The 14,638-nt window shown below is 46.7% G+C and overlaps 1 protein-coding gene across 1 annotated transcript in view; it reads right to left on the minus strand.

The window, feature by feature from the left end:
- Positions 1 to 8,267, minus strand: part of LOC120917651 (oxidative stress-induced growth inhibitor 1-like) — a 41,301-nt gene extending 33,034 nt beyond the window's left edge. The window contains exon 1 of the mRNA XM_040329104.1: positions 8,172 to 8,267. The gene's annotated coding sequence lies outside the window, so the exon portion shown is untranslated. The remainder of the gene's footprint in view (positions 1 to 8,171) is intronic.
- Positions 8,268 to 14,638: the final 6,371 nt, after the last annotated feature.

Consider the following 14,638-nt stretch of genomic DNA (forward strand, 5'->3'; position numbering starts at 1 on the left):
AAGAATTTGCGCCGTAAGTTACGGCGGCGTAGTGCATCTCTTCCGGCGTAATGGCGCGCAAGTAGAGTAGGGGGCGTGTTTCATTTAAATGAAGCGCGCCCCTGCGCCGAACGAACTGCGCATGCGCCGTCCCTAAATTTCCCGCTGTGCATTGCGCTAAATGACGTCGCAAGGACGTCATTGTTTTGACGTGGACGTAAATTACGTCCAGACCGATTCACGGACGACTTACGCAAACAAAATAAAAATTTTAAAATTATACGCGGGAACGACGGCCATACTTAACATTGCGTATGCCACTAGATAGCAGCTTTAACTATACGCCGAAAAAAGCCGGCTAGAGACAACGTAAAATAATGTGACGGCCACTCGTACGTTCGTGGATCGTCGGAAATAGCTAATTTGTATACTCGACGCAGAAAACGACGGGAACGCCACCCAGCGGACGCCGAAGAATTGCATCTAAGATCCGAAGGCGTACTGCCTTAAATTAGCCATATTCGTATGTTTGAGTTTAAGGCTCCATTCACACTAATGCTTTTTTTGGTGCATTTTGCAGAAATGCAAGGAAATTTTTTAACATGGTTCCCTTTGAAACATGTTCACATCAATGCTTTTTTGTGCCTCTGTGTTTTTGGAAAGGGTCAGGGACTTTTTTTCCAGCAAAAAGCAGCGTTTTGCATGCAATAGAATTCAATGGACCTGCATCCAAAACGCATTTTGCCGCGATTTGCGTTTTTTTTTTTTTTTTTCAACCTGTTCATTGCTGGTTCTTAAAGGAAATGTAAAAAAATAAAAATTACTGGCTTAAAAAAAAAAAGAAAGAAAATCGCGGTAAAAACGCACGTCAAAAAACACAGCAAGCACCGCAAAATGCATTGCAAAAACGCTCAAAAGCAACATGCATAGGTGTGAATCGAGCCTAAGACCCCTTTCACATTGAGTAGTTTTTCAGGCGGTACAGTGCTAAAAATAGCGCTGCTATCCCGCCTGAAAAACTCCTTCACTGCAGACTCAGGGCTTTCACACTGAGGCGATGTGCTGGCGGGAGACAAAAAAATCTCCTGTCAGCAGCATCTTTGGAGTGGTGAGAGGAGCGGCATGTATACCGCTCCTTCACATTGAAAACAATGGGAAACCGCGGCAATACCGCCCACAATGCGCCTCTATAGAGGCGCATTGCGGGCGGTATTAACCCTTTATCGGCCGCTAGCGGGGGTTAATACCGCACCGCTAACGGCTGATTCCCGCGGATATAGCGCCGCTATTTTTAACGGCGTTATACCGCCACCGCGGCTCCCGCCCCAGTCTGAAAGGGGCCTAAAGGGATGAGGTGGCAACCCTACCTGCAGTTAATGTTTACCACTGCGGGTTCAGAGATCATCCAATTTACTGCATACAGCAAGTCTATAAGCAGATTCTTGCAGCTGGGATCAGCAGTGTTTGCGCACAGCTCAGAAGAAATGACAGCCTAAGAGGAGTCGTTGCTGTTCGTATGTATCCGTACACCCAGCGGTTATATGTGGTTAGGGATGGATGAGCGGCCTGGACACAGACCGATGTGATCAGGGTTGTACATTTGTAAATCGACCCCAATGGATGTGTAACTTTTCTATTCCTGACCAATTCTGCTCCCAGATCATAACATTTACAGTTTTGTTTTTTTCCAATTATATAAAGTATAATAAAAGCGCGACAATAATCTAACAGTTATTTTTTTTTATATACTAACAAAACCTCTGCATATCAACCTCCTTCTATTAATCATTAGGTTGTACACAAAGATGTGCCGTCACACCCAATCACATGACCCACACGTGTTCCCGAGAGCACGCTACTGCACAGAGTTTGTAAATACAGCGTACGTGCCGCTGCCTCCGCCGCCTCCTGATAGTGCCAAGCCACACATGCACCACGCCTCTGAATACAAATCAAACTCTTATAAAGTAAACACCCACCTTAAGCAACAAAACTGAAAAAAAAAAACGAGAGGAATTGCTGTACATATATATGTTATGCTAGGTGAGACTTTACTACCGCTTTAAAGTTAATGGGGCTGTACTGCAACCCTGTGCAATGCATGCAGCTGGTTACCCTTTTTAGGGCAATAACAGGCAGTGGGAAGGTGATGTATAACCTAATATTAACCTGTTGGTGCTGGCCCCCACCGGCCCATTGAGAGGTTCTGAAAGATGGCAGGTGGAGTTCCTGATCATGTAACGACTGTGATTGGCTGTGCAGCAGTCACATGACTCATGATCATAAACGCTCTCAGCACAGAAGCATGGTTCAGGCTGATGCATATAAGCAAACAACTACCGTTAAGGCCCAGCAGGGCAGCCATCACAAATTTTGGGGCCCCTTCAAAGCTTTAGGCAGGAGGGGGGGCTCCTCTCTCCTGCCGCGAGATAAGCGGGGGGTTGTGTTAACGATAGTGTCATCTCTTCTCTTTCCTGCCGCGAGATAAGCTGATAAGCGGGACTTGACGGGACGGAGGGGGGCTGTTCCTGCCAAACAAAATTTGGGTCAGACGGGGAAAAAAAACAGGGGGGGTGAACTGGGACCATCGGGCCCCTTACAGGTGTAATGCCTGAACCCATCAGAGTAACAGAAAAATATGGGATGATTTCACATGAGCATGCAGAGCTGCAATACTGATGTGAATTTTTGTGAAAGGGGGGTAAGGGTCCACTTTAATGTTGATTCTGTACACTATGGGGCAGATCCTCGTACCTTTTGCGCCGGGCGCAGCGTATCTAAGATATGCTACGCCGCAGTAACTTATCTTTTTTTTCGAATCCTGAAAGAATTTGCGCTGTAAGTTGCGGCGTAGTGTATCTCTGGCGGCGTAAGGGCGCGGAATTCAAATAGATGTAATGGGGGCGTGTTTTATGTAAATATGTTGTGACCCAACGTACACAACGTTTTTTTTTTTTAACTGCGCATGCGCCGTCCGTGGGGGGTATCCCAGTGCGCATGCTCGAAATTAAACCGGAACCAGCCAATGCTTACGACGGTGACGTCATTCTACGCAAATTCCTATTCGCGAACGACTTACGCAAACGACGTAAAAAATTCAAAATTGTACGTGGGAACGACGGCCATTGAGTACGCCTCATAATAGCAGCTTTAACTATACGCCGGAAAAAGCCGAACGCAAACGACGTAAAAAAATGCGCCGGACGTACGTTCGTGGATCGCCGTAACTAGCTAATTTGCATACTCAACGCGGATTTCGACGGGAACGCCACCTAGCGGGCGCTGAAAAATTGCAGCTTAGATCGGACCGCGTACTAAGACGTACGCCTGTCGGATCTAGCCGAGATGCCGTCGTATCTTGTTTTGTGGATACCAAAACAAAGATACGACGCGCAAAATTCGAAATTACGTGGCGTATCAAGAGATACGCCGGCGTAATTTCTTTGAGGATCTGCCCCTTGATTACCAAAAGTATTGGGACACCTGCCATTACACGCATATGAACTTTATTGACATCCCAGTCATAGTCTGTAGGGTTGAATATTGAGTTGGCCCACCATTTGCAGCTATAACAGCTTCAACTCTTCCAAGAAGGCTGTCCACAAGGTTTAGGAGTGTGTCTATGGGAATGTTTGACCATTCTTCCAAAAACACATTTATGAGGTCAGGCACTGATGTTGGATGAGAAGGCCTGGATTGAGGTCTCCGCTCTAATTCATCCCTAAGGTGTTCTGTCAGGTTGAGGTCAGGACTGTGTGCAGGCCAGTCAAATTCCTCCACCCCAAACTCGCTCATCCATGTCTTTATATACCTTGCTTTGTTCACTGGTCCAGATCATTTGGTGGAGGGGGGATTATGGTGTGGGGTTGTTTAGGGTTTGGGCTTGACCCCTTAGTTCCAGTGAAGGGAACTCTTAAGGCGTCAGCGTACCAAGACAATTTCATGCTCCCAACTTTGTGGGAACAGTTTGGGGATGGCTCCTTCCTGTTCCAACATGACTGCGCACCAGTGCACAAACCAAGGTCCATGAAGACATGGATGAAAGTTTGGGGTGGAGGAACTTGACTAGCCTGTACAGAGCCCTGATCTCAACCCAACAAAACACGTTTGGGATGAATTGGAGCGCAGACTGCGAGCCAGACAATCTTGTCCAACATCAGTGCCTGACCTCACAAATGCGCTTCTGGAAGAATGGTCAAACATTCCCATAGACACACTCCTAAACCTTGTGGACAGCCTTCCCAGAAGAGTTGAAGCTGTTATAGCTGCAAAGGGTGGGCCAACTTAATATTGAACCTTACAGACCAATAGCTGGATTCAGGTATGCCGGCTTAATTTTGAGGCGGCGTAGCGTATCGCATATAGGCTACGCCGCCGTAAGTCAGAGAGGCAAGTGCTGTATTCACAAAGCACTTGCCTCCTAAGTTACGGCGGCGTAGCGTAAATGGGCCGGCCTAAGTGCTCCTAATTCAAATGTGGAACAGGGGGGCGTGTTTTATGTAAATGACTAGTGACTAGACGTGATTGATGTTCGTGGACATATGCCAGTGTGCATTGCTCCAAAGTACGCTGCAAGGACTTATTGGTTTCGACGTGAACGTAAATTACGTCCAGCCCCATTCACGGACGACTTGCGCAAACTACGTAAAAATTTCAAATTTTGACGCGGGAACGACGGCCATACTTAACATTGGCTAGGCCAGCTATTTGTTCGACTAAATTTACGCCGGAAAAAGCCTTACGTAAACAACGTAAAAAAATGCGCCGGGAGCACGTACGTTTCTGAATCGGCGTATCTAGCTCATTTGCATATTCTACGCCGAACTCAACGGAAGCGCCACCTAGCGGCCAGTGTAAATATGCACCCTAAGATGCGACGGCGTAGGAGACTTACGCTGCTCGTATCTTAGCCTAATTTAAGCGTATCTGGTTTCCAGAATACGCTTAAATTTAGGACGGCGTAGATTCAGAGTTACGACGGCGTAACTACTGATACGCCGGCGTAACTGTATTTGAATCTAGCTATAAGACTGGGATGTCATTAAACTAAAGTTAACGTGCATGTAAAGGCAGGCGTCCCAATACTTTTGGTAATATAGGGTATGTACTAAGCACCAAAATCAATGGAGCTTGCAGTAACTAACGGCAAAAAGTTTTCTTCTTCCCTTTTTTTTTTTTTTTTTTTTTTAGACGCCGTGGGAATCTCCATCTATTTTGTAATGTATACTCCACTTCCTCCTTTGGAGTCAGCATCCTTGTATCTACTGGGTAAAAGGTCACATGGTAATAAAGTACTGCGCACGGTTCTATGATCATTACAACACTATACCACTAACAGGCAGAAGGCAGCTTACAGCAACGATGTTCAGAGCCAATCATAGGGCAGCTTTCATCAGCCATATGTACGGTCAAAAAAAAAAAAAGCTTGGACATGATGGCTCTTTTGTGCCCGTGATCCCCCGCCATTTTCACATATATAGACAGCACCCCAAAAAAACTGGAACTTTCTGATTTTTTTTTGGAAATTCACTGACTTTAATTCTGTTGCTTGGGGATCCCATGTGTTACCCAATTAGGGACAGCAGTGCAATGCCAAGTTACTAATAACTGAAGGCCGATAAGCTTCCAGTCTGTCTTGGCCAAGAATAAATCCAATAAAAGAAACCTTCTACATGGAGAATTTCCTCCTTTTATTTTTACGTTATCGATCTTTACTGGCGGCACTCCCCAAGTTTTAGTGGGGGCTCAGGCTGCATTCACACCTTTGCGTTTCGGGAACAAGGGCAGAAAAGCGTGTTCCTGAAAACACGCAAAAAAAGTGCAAAAACTTGCATCGCATTATTTATTAATGGCACCCCAAATGTGGGCAGCAGTTTCCCATTTTGTCTTGCAAAAACTTGCTTGGCACACTGCCAAAAAGGGTGCAGGGGCTACTTTGGCGCGCGTACGGCAGCCCATTTAAGTAAATCCGCTGCCCTATGCCGTTGTCGCACTAACCAGCAAGAGAAGTTGAAAAACAAATGTGAAGTGTTGTTCAGGTGTGAATGACGCCTTATTGATTATGGGTGCCCAACTAATCGGGTGTTATCCTTCATTTCAATACCTGCGCTAGAGGACTCGTGGGATCTGATTGGTGGATATCGATCTCATCATCACTGCATTGTGCTGGAACCATTATCTCCTATGAGGGGTGCGGCGTTCTCTCCTATGAGGGGTGCGGCGTTCTCTCCTATGAGGGGTGCAGCCTTCTCTCCTATGAGGGGTGCGGCGTTCTCTCCTATGAGGGGTGCGGCGTTCTCTCCTATGAGGGGTGCGGCGTTCTCTCCTATGAGGGGTGCGGCGTTCTCTCCTATGAGGGGTGCGGCGTTCTCTCCTATGAGGGGTGCTGCGTTATCTCCTATGAGGGGTGCAGCCTTCTCTCCTATGAGGGGTGCGGCGTTCTCTCCTATGAGGGGTGCGGCGTTCTCTCCTATGAGGGGTGCGGCGTTCTCTCCTATGAGGGGTGCGGCGTTCTCTCCTATGAGGGGTGCTGCGTTATCTCCTATGAGGGGTGCAGCCTTCTCTCCTATGAGGGGTGCGGCGTTCTCTCCTATGAGGGGTGCGGCGTTCTCTCCTATGAGGGGTGCGGCGTTCTCTCCTATGAGGGGTGCGGCCTTCTCTCCTATGAGGGGTGCAGCCTTCTCTCCTATGAGGGGTGCGGCGTTCTCTCCTATGAGGGGTGCAGCCTTCTCTCCTATGAGGGGTGCAGTGTTATCTCCCAGTGGTGGTGCGTCGATAGTGGGCGCAGGAGCTCCACCACCTCTCCCCTGCACCGCCACTGAAACAATACATAGATTCATGCATTGGATGAATCTATGTATTGTCGCCGCTGCCACCCACTATTCAGATGGCCGGCCCCCTGGTGAGCGCCGGCCATCTGAATAAAAGCAGTTTATTGGCTTTGGAAGTGTCTATCAGAGCCAGCGGCTCAGGCTTCCCGATTACAGCCTGAGGGCTCTAATCGGCTTCCAAATAGTTAATCAGGGGACGCAGGGAGTGTGCGTTCCCTGGTTAACAATGACACGCGTCTCAGCCAATCAGGTTTACCGGGTCTGGTTACCGGTAACCTGATTGGCTGAAGCGGCAGAAGACATCAAGGGACAGTGGAGGGAGGATGGCTGACCCGAGAAAGGTAAGTGCCGGGCGTGGGGCGCAATCTGGTAGCATTTTACAGGGCAAACTGGCGGCAATTGATGGGCACAGTGGCTGCGTTTGATGGGCACAGTGGCTGCGTTTGATGGGCACAGTGGCGACAATTGATGGGCACAGTGGCTGCGTTTGATGGGCACAGTGGCTGCGTTTGGCATTGCACAGTGGTGACAATTGATGGGCACAGTGGCTGCGTTTGATGGGCACAGTGGCTGCGTTTGGGCACAGTGGCTGCGTTTGATGGGCACAGTGGCGACAATTGATGGGCACAGTGGCGACAATTGATGGGCACAGTGGCTGCGTTTGATGGGCACAGTGGCTGCGTTTGATGGGCACAGTGGCTGCGTTTGATGGGCACAGTGGCTGCGTTTGATGGGCACAGTGGCTGCGTTTGATGGGCACAGTGGCTGCGTTTGATGGGCACAGTGGCGACAATTGATGGGCACAGTGGCGACAATTGATGGGCACAGTGGCTGCGTTTGATGGGCACAGTGGCTGCGTTTGGCATTGCACAGTGGTGACAATTGATGGGCACAGTGGCTGCGTTTGGGCACAGTGGCTGCGTTTGATGGGCACAGTGGCTGCGTTTGATGGGCACAGTGGCTGCGTTTGATGGGCACAGTGGCTGCGTTTGATGGGCACAGTGGCTGCGTTTGATGGGCACAGTGGCTGCGTTTGGGCACAGTGGCTGCGTTTGATGGGCACAGTGGCGACAATTGATGGCATGATATACTTTGTGATCCTGTACTATGATCTCCTATGTGTAGTGTAATACTATATGATCTCCTATGTGTAGTGTAATACTATGATCTCCTATGTGTAGTGTAATACTATGATCTCCTATGAGTAGTGTACTATTATTGTATAAGATGATGAGAGCGGAGTGTTGGGTAAGGGGGGGGGGGTTGCTGGTTACATCACACAGGATGAGATGACAGCTCGGATACACAGAGGAGCACATGGAGGACACTGACAAAGGAGACATTACTATTCTATATTCTTACCAGTCTATGGGATGATCGGGAATGAGCGGTGATGATCGGGAATGATAGATGATCGGAATGATCGGAGATGATGACAGCTCGGCTCTCCTCCGTACATGTGCGCACAGCTCCTCTGTGTTATATAGAGCGGCAGGTATCTTGTAGAGGGGGCGGGGCGGGACGAGGGCTGAGGGGGCGGGGTCTCTCCCTTCATCCGATAAGCATGAGTCAGCAGGCTCCGGAGTCCCCAGATTATGAATGGGATCCTGTGACGTCACCGGCAGAGGATGGAGGAGAGACGAACACACAGGAGATCTGCACTGATCTCTTCTCCATGTCTGATGCTGAGCTGTGTGCCGGAGATCAGTGAGAGACAGAAGACATCTGCAGACAAGGAGGGCTAAACATAACCAGTGTCCCCAGCGATGCGGCCCCACCAGTGTCGCCAGCGATGCATGGACTCGCAGATTTAACTACACTAACACGTTGAAGCCAAATCCCAGCTCACACTTTATAATGTTAGAGCTAAAAATAATTGAAAATCATATTACCACAGAGTGGTGCTGTGAATATAAAAAACGAGATAAAAATGCCACATCCCGATAAATAGAATTTTTAGAAGATAAGTTGGCAGATGATGGACTTCATTGGCATAACAAAGGTATGTATTAAAAATATAAATTTTTTACTGCAAGCTTACAAATCAGTTAATGCTGCGTACACACGATCGGTTCGTCTGATGGACCGTTTTCATCAGACGAACCGATCGTGTGTGGGCCCAACCTGTTTTTTTTCCCATCGGTGAAAAAACTTAGAACCTGTTTTTAAAATGATCTGATGGTTAAAAAACTGATAGAAAAAAACGATCGTCTGTGGGGAAATCATCGATCAAAAATCCACGCATGCTCAGAATCAAGTCGACGCATGCTCGGAAGCATTGAACTTCATTTTTCTCAGCACGTTGTCGTGTTTTACGTCACCGCGTTCTGACACAAACATTTTTTTAACTGATGGTGTGTAGGCGCGACTGATGAAAGTCAGCTTCATCGGATATCTGATGGAAAAATTCATCGGTCCGTTTTCATCGGATGAAGCGATCGTGTGTACAGGCATCAGAGTTAAAAAGGTTTTACATAAATAAAATCTGAGCATTTTACGCGCCCCTTTCAGTGGTAAATAGTTTGTCTGAACACTATGAGACATTTTATAAGATGGCTTGTTCTGTTAAAAAACAGATTTAGGGCTAGATTCAGATACGAGATACCACAGCGTATCTCTGAGTTGCGGCGTCGTATCTATGCGCCTGATTCATAGAATCAGTTACGCATAGATTTGACTAAGATCCGACCGGCGTAAGTCTCTTACGCCGTCGTATCTTAGGTGCAATTTTACGCTGGCCGCTAGGTGGCGCTTCCGTATATTTACGCGTCGAGTATGCAAATTAGGTAGATACGTCGATTGAGAAACGTACGTTTGCCCGGCACATTTTTTTACGTCGTTTACGTTAGGCTTTTTCCGGCGTATAGTTACCCCTGCTATATGAGGCGTATCCTATGTTAAGTATGGACGTCGGACCCGCGTCGAAATTTGGAAATTTGACGTAAGTCATTCGCGAATAGGGCTGGACGGAATTTACGTTCACGTCGAAAGCAATGATGATTTGCGGCGGAATTTCGAGCATGTGCACTGGGAGTTTTTCACGAACGGCGCATGCGCCGTTCACAAAAAAAACACGGGGTCACCATTCATTTACATAAAACACGCCCACATCATCCCCATTTGAATTAGGCGGGCTTACGCCGGCCCACATGCGTTACGCCGCCGTAACTTAGGGCGCAAGTTCTTTCTGAATACGGAACTTGCGCCCTAATTTACGGCGGCGTAACGTATCTGAGATACGTTGCGCCCGCAGAAAGATACGCTTATCTTTCTGAATCTAGCCCTTACTGTCTGGATCACCAAAAGGGAAAGAAAGCCCAAAAAAGAAAATGAATGCAGCTGTCACATCTAAGAATTGGTAAACTGATATAATAAATGTTTTCTTTTTTTCTTTAGTTTTCAACTAGTGATAAAGCCAGTAAGTCTGTTGCTTTTCAACAGAAAAAGCTCTACTATCTAATAAATAATTCACATAAAAAAAAACAATAAAAAAAAACAATATATACATACACAGTATATAAATGAGTGATATTGTGCAAATAAATAAATGAATGAAAATCAATTAATTTGCTGCAAACTGTGAAAAATGGAACTGTGATGTCTTGAAATATATAAACAAAAATATCGAATAAATCAGCTTAAAATAACAATCAGTCTGTTCTAGTCTGAGTAACCACAGACAGGTCACTATACTGTATATTGATGTTTGGAATGTTGTGGTTACATTGTAGCGGTAATCAGACTCAGAAATAACCTGATACATTGTTGTGTCTAATGGAGGGAATTGCTGCAGATCCAAGGTCTTGTTATTGTTTTGTGGAAGACAAACACATTCTCTTTGCCTTTATGAGAACTGAAGACTTCTCTACTTCATGGCGCAGATGAAAAACAATTTATTTTATGAAGTGATTCTGTATAAAGAGATTTCTAGAAGTCTTTACAGAACTCGCCTAACGATGATCAGTTTAATATTTAAAGGGCTACTAAAGAAATTATTATTTTTTTTTTTTTTTTTTTTTTTTAAATAACAAACATGTTATACTTACCTACACTGTGCAGTTTGTTTTGCACAGAGTGGCCCCGATCCACGTCTTCTGGGGTCCCTCGGCGGCTGTCTATGGTCCTCCCCACAATTAGTCACCACAGTCATGCGAGAGCTCGCATGGTTGTCAGTAATTGCGGGCGCGCTCCCGTGATACAGCGAGCGGACATAGCCGCTCACTGTATCACTCGGCCCCGCCCCTCGGCGCGCCGTGTCACTGGATGTGATTGACAGCAGCGCCAGCCAATGGCTGCGCTGCTCTCAATCCATCCGCTCTAGCCAATCAGCGGCCAGGCTGAGCGGTGAGGAGGATATCGGGACTGCACGTGGGAATTTTGAGGGGTCAGGTAAGTATAATGGGGGGCTCGGGGGGGGGGGGGTTCAGCAACGTCAGATGTTTTTTCACCTTAATGCATAGATTGCATTAAGGTGAAAAAACATTTCCTTTACAACTCCCTTAACCACTTGGTAACCGCCCCATAGACAATATACGTCTACAGGGCGGGTGGTTAACTCTAGGAGGGCGTCAATGTACGTCCTCCCAGAGTCCGTCTCCCGCGCGTCCCCTGGGGCGCGCACACGGGAACATTCGTGACCGCCGGGTCCAGAGGACCCGGCCGATCACGAATCGCGGTAAACGGCCGCTACCAGGTAGCGGCCGTTTACCATGTGATCGCTCCGTCCAATGACGGAGCGATCACATGTAAACAAACCAGCGTCTTTTGATGACGCCGGTTCCTCCCTCCTCTCTCTGTACCGAGCGGTACAGTGTGAGAGGGGGAGCGCGGGTGTCAGCAGCGCTGTGGATGGATCTGTGACTATTGCAGTCACAGATCCATCCATCCCTGCTCAGCCATCCCTGAAACCCCCTGCAATCCCCCCCCCCTACAATACTCTGCAATACTCTGCATACCCCCTACAATACTCTGCATACCCCCTACAATACTCTGCATACCCCCTACAATACTCTGCAATACCCCCCCTGCGCAATACTCTGCATACCCCCGGCAATACTCTGCATACCCCCCTGCGCAATACTCTGCATACCCCCCTGCGCAATACTCTGCATATCCCCCTGCGCAATACTCTGCATATCCCCCTGCGCAATACTCTGCATATCCCCCTGCAAAATACTCTGCATACCCCCCTGCGCAATACTCTGCATACCCCCCTGCGCAATACTCTGCATACCCCCCTGCGCAATACTCTGCATTCCCCCCTGCGCAATACTCTGCATATCCCCCTGCGCAATACTCTGCATACCCCCTCCGAAATACTCTGCATACCCCCCCCTGCGAAATACTCTGCATACTCCCCCCTGCGAAATACTCTGCATACCCCCCCTGCGCAATACTCTGCATACCCCCCTGCGCAATACTCTGCATACCCCCCTGCGCAATACTCTGCATACCCCCCTGCGCAATACTCTGCATACCCCCCTGCGCAATACTCTGCATACCACCCCCTGCGCAATACTCTGCATACCACCCCCTGCGCAATACTCTGCATACCCCCCTGCGCAATACTCTGCATACCCCCTGCGCAATACTCTGCATACCACCCCCTGCGCAATACTCTGCATACCACCCCCTGCGCAATACTCTGCATACCACCCCCTGCTCAATACTCTGCATACCACCCCCTGCTCAATACTCTGCATACCACCCCCTGCTCAATACTCTGCATACCCCCCTGCGCAATACTCTGCATTACTCCCCGGCAATACTCTGCATTACTCCCCGGCAATACTCTGCATTACTCCCCGGCAATACTCTGCATTACGATCATGGCCGCTGTTCCGCCTCTTGATTGTTCTTACGGGAGGCGAAAGGGGACGTCTCCCCTCCCTTCTCCCTCCGGTGCCTCTTCTGACTCACCGCTACGATCGAAACCAGGATCGTTTTATTTTTTTTAATTTTTTTTCAGGCTTCCCAGCCTAGAGGTGAGATGTGGGGTCTTATTGACCCCACATCTCACTGTAAAGAGGACCTGTCATGCTATATTCCTATTACAAGGGATGTTTACATTCCTTGTAATAGGAATAAAAGTGATCAAAACATTTATTTTTGGGGAAAAACGTATCAAACTAAAATAAATAAAGTGAAATGAACAATAAATTTTTTTTTTTTTTTTTTTTTAAAGCGCCCCTGTTCCTGCGTGCTCGTATACAGAAGCGACCGCACACGCAAGTCCCGCCCACATATGAAAACGGTGTTCAAACCACACATGTGAGGTATCGCTGCGAACGTTGGAGCAAGAGCAATACTTTTGGCCCTAGAGCTCTTCTCCAACTAAAAAGATGTAACCAGTAAAAATATTTAAAGCGTCGCCTATGGGGATTTTTAAGTAGCGAAGTTTGCCGCCATTCCACAAGCGTGTGCAATTTTGAAGGGTGACATGTTGGGTATCTATTAACTCGGCATAACTTCATCTTTCATATTATGCAAAAACATTGGGCTAACTTTAATGTTTTTTTTTTTTTTTTAAAAGCACAAAACCGTTTTATTTCCAAAAAAACACATTCGAACAATTGCTGCGAAAATAACGTGCGCAATAAAAAGTTGCAGCGACCGCCATTGTATTCTCTAGGGTTTTTGCTAAAAAAGCATATATAATGTTTTGGGGTTCTATGTAATTTTCTAGCAAATAAATGATGATTTTTCCATGTAGGAGAGGAATGTCAGAATTGGTCTGGGTGTTCCAGAACGCCTGATGGTGCTCCCTGCATGTCGGGCCTCTGTATGTGGCCACGCTGTGTAAAAGTCTCACACATTTGGTATCGGCATATTTGGGAGGAATAGCAGAATGTGTTTTGGGGTGTAATTAGTGTTATGCATATGCTGTGTGTGAGAAATAACCGGCGAATATGAACATTTTGTTAAAAAAAAAAAAAAAATCTTGATTTTGCAAAGAATTGTGGGAAAAAATTACAACTTCTAAAAACTCACCATGCCTCTTTCTAAATACCTTGGAATGTCTTCTTTCCAAAAAGGGGTCATTTGGGGGGTATTTGTACTTTTCTGGCTTGTTAGGGTCTCAAGAAATGAGAGAGGCTGTCAGTACATCAGATGTGATCAAATTGATCAATTTTCAGTAATTGGTACCATAGCTTGTAGACCCTATAACTTTCACCCAGACTAAATAATAACCCAATTTTTTTTTTTTTTTTTTTTTTTTTACCAAAGATATGTAGCAGTATACATTTTAGGCCAAATTTATGAAAAAAAATACTTTTTTGCAAAATGTTATAATAGAAATGAAGAAAAATTCATTTGTTTTACAAAATTTTCTTTCTTTTTTCATTTATAGCGGAAAAAATAAAAACCGCAGAGGTGATCAAATACCACCAAAAGAAAGCTCTATTTGTGGGAAAAAAAGGACAAAAATTTCATTTGGTTACAGTGTTGTATGACTGAGTTATTGTCATTCAAAATGTGAGAGCACCAAAAGCTGAAAATTGGTCTGGTTATTAAGGGTGTTTAAGTGCCCAGTTGTCAAGTGGTTAAAGGGGTTGAGTGCTATTCGTTTTTCAAGCAAAGCTCAGAGAGATGTCCTACTACCTCCACCCCTCCACCGCCCCCCCCCCCCCTTCCAAACACTAACTGTAACCCTAGCACTAGTCCTAAAACCAGAGCTTTTTTTCTCAGAAAATAGGTGCAGGAACTCCACCACGACCCCGTTCATATTTCACAAACAGTAGAAGGGTCTTAAAGGGGCATTAAATACCAGGATTGCATTCCATACAGTGCAGAATTCAGGGGTTACATACAGAGTGCAGAGCTGTCAC

The sequence above is a fragment of the Rana temporaria genome, chromosome 11 (genome assembly GCF_905171775.1).
Source record: "Rana temporaria chromosome 11, aRanTem1.1, whole genome shotgun sequence".
NCBI classification, from domain to species: domain Eukaryota; kingdom Metazoa; phylum Chordata; class Amphibia; order Anura; family Ranidae; genus Rana; species Rana temporaria.